The 2,918-nt window shown below is 35.3% G+C and overlaps 1 long non-coding RNA gene across 2 annotated transcripts; it reads right to left on the bottom strand.

The window, feature by feature from the left end:
• Positions 1–1,029: 1,029 nt before the first annotated feature.
• Positions 1,030–2,341, bottom strand: LOC113331836. Of its 2 annotated transcripts, XR_003351226.1 has the most exons (4): positions 2,165–2,341; positions 2,008–2,053; positions 1,826–1,873; positions 1,030–1,222 (listed from the first exon to the last, which is right to left on the bottom strand). It is a non-coding gene; the product is annotated as an uncharacterized LOC113331836 (long non-coding RNA). The 2 variants fall into 2 exon arrangements; XR_003351225.1 differs by lacking the exon at positions 2,165–2,341 and having other exon boundaries at positions 2,008–2,128.
• Positions 2,342–2,918: the final 577 nt, after the last annotated feature.

Genomic DNA, 2,918 nt, shown 5'->3' with positions numbered 1-2,918 from the left:
GCCATCAAGCAACCTTTGAATGTACCAGTAAGGAAAGTAGTATCCAAGTATACCATTGGACGACAAAACCGGTACCCTTTGATGCATGCAGCAAATGCGATGAAAATCCGCTGGAACTGTTTATTTTCACGTTCAAACTTTATCACACTACCAGGGTTGGTTTCCCTTATAGCATCAATATACCATACCAAGTGCGAGTAGGACTTGACATCGTCGCCATAAATCGTATCATAAACCTTTTCCCTAGCATTATATGCCTGGTAGTACTCCATGTTGATCCCATAGTTGGTCTGGAAATCAGCAGCAATTTGCTTGGGCTTCTTGTGAGGATTTTTGCGAACTTCTTCCTCAATCAAACTAGACGAGAAGCTGGTGGAGTAAGTTTGGTTCAAGTTGCGTCCACCAGCACCACAAATGTGCTCAGGGTTATAAGACCTGACCTGAAGAGATTCATACAAAATATAAACAATTCAACCAAAACACAATATGGTGCCAAAAACATCATGTGTAAACCAAAGTTACACATACTGTAACAAAACATAACATATGCTAAGCATTAGATGACAGAACACGGAAAACCTACCTGAAACATTTCGTTCCTTTCATCGATAGAAGCTGCATGGAATTTCCAGCCGCATTTTTCATCTGCACACTTAGCCGTGAACCTAGAACGCTCATTGTGAGTTACAATCATTTGGAAACCAGTGCGAAGACGATACTTGGTAAAAGCAACCCTGACTTGCTTAACTCCTTCAACAAACACATGGCCAATATCACCAAGAACCTTGGGCCAACCATCCGATAACAAAGGTTTCGCTGGCTTACTTTTATCTTCCAAATACATTGCAACAGTAAGATTGTTTGTGGACGAAGACGTACTACTAGACCCATTAGAAATAGAAGAATCTGCCCTAGAGCTAGAGGAAGAGGCCACACGAGGAACATTTTGCAAGAAAATATCAACACTGGTCTTCTGTTTACTATTTGTGATAGATATAAGAGCTTGCAAAGAAAAATCACAGTCAAGCGGAAAATCTTTCCCACTTTCTCGAAAGAAGAAAGTAATACCAAGTGGAGTATACTGCTTCCATTCCTTGCAAACTTGTTCCTTAAACTCATCAAGTTTGATATCAGTATTAACACGCAGGGTAATGAAATCAGAAAAGTAGCGAACAACAGCAATGCAACTAACAGCAGCGCAACTAACAACAGCCATGACAACCTGAAAATATCAAATACACAATAAGAATATCAAAATTTGAAAACGAACGCAATTCACTCGGGGGCGTTGCCCCCTCGTGAGAAGTATATTCTATGCGGCAAGCTAAATATAAGTAAAAGATACAGATGATACAATTGTTTACAAATAAAACATGTTACAGGACATATATATGTAACTTCAACTTACACATTCTTAAAATACAACAGGATATATATGTGTAAACTAAAATTACACATGTTGTAACTAAAAAAACATCTGCATCTTCCTCACACATGCTTAAAAATACAAAGAGGATATATATGTGTAAAATAAATTTACACATGCTGCAACTAAAAAACATCTGCATCTTCTTTAAGCATGCTTAAAATACAACACGATATATATGTGTAACCTCAAGTTACACATACTGTAACAAAAAAAACAGCATGTATACAAATCAATTTGAAGTTGTTTTTTTGAAACAAAATTGTTTCTTCATACTTCTCTCAGTATCAACAAAAAGTAAAACAACAAATTAACAGATCGCACATGAAAGAACAACAAAATAATTCAAAAAAAAAATTGAAAACAGATCTGAAATCAAAAACAACATAAAATTCTTACCTAGATTTGTTGTTTTCTTTCTTCTGAAACAATGTTTATTTTGTTCCTCTTCTCAGTATCAAACAAACATGTGTAAGCATCAACAAAAACATGTGTAAGTATCAAAAGTGACAAAAATAGATCGAAACGGTAAAATCAAAATCAATTGAATTTGAAAACTAAATCGAAATAACAATTCGTACCTATTTTGATTTATGTATTCCCAACTGTCTTCTTCCTCTTCTCAGACTCAACAAATTCGAAACAGAACAAAAATCGTAATCAGTAGAAGATCGAGATTCAAAAAATCGATGAGAAAACTAGTGAATCAAGCAACAGAAAAGCTAAAAACGAACAAACCTATTTGTTGTTCATCAATGCAGCTTCACTATCTCGTCAGATCTGAAAAACAGACGAATACACCTCAACGAATTGAGAGAAAATTCGTTTTCTTCTTCTTCTCGTTTATGTTGTTCTTCTTCTCGTTTTCTTCCTATCAAATTAACGAAAATCAGTATGAAACTATCAAAATTCACGAATTCGTCTGAAGAAAAATCTCCAATTCTGTTTCTGAACGAGAGCGGGGAGAAGAAAGAGCTGAATCTGATTTGGTTTTCAGTTTCTGGTAGGTATAAAACGTCTATAAATAGGGAAGGTTAATTTCGGTATTTTTACCTTTATTAAAAATCCTGATGACGTCAGCAATCCGAGAAAATCGAAACCAGGCCCAAAAAAAAAAATTCCGGGCCTAGAAATATCAAAAACGGAAAGTGTGGAGTTGAGGGTGTAAGATCCATTTTGTGGGGCTTGTATATGGTTGAACCCATATAGTAGGGGGTTCTAGTATTTTTCACAACTAAAAACCTTAATTAAAAGGTTCTCAATTTATTTCGATCCGGGATTCTCCTTTATCTATTAAGGAATATCTTTGAACAATAAAAGGTAAGAGTTACTGCACATGTTCAAAGTGTGTCTACATCTTTACTTTGTAAATCCTCTTTCATATTTACAATCTTGGAACCGATTTGACACACTTCCAATACGAGTTTAGAATTGGTTCATATGACTTTCAAGAACTATGTGATTGATTATCCTATCAAATCACCAAACATGG

Source organism: Papaver somniferum, chromosome 1 (genome assembly GCF_003573695.1).
Source record: "Papaver somniferum cultivar HN1 chromosome 1, ASM357369v1, whole genome shotgun sequence".
Taxonomy (NCBI): domain Eukaryota; kingdom Viridiplantae; phylum Streptophyta; class Magnoliopsida; order Ranunculales; family Papaveraceae; genus Papaver; species Papaver somniferum.
This window is presented reverse-complemented; position numbering and strand designations above follow the sequence as displayed.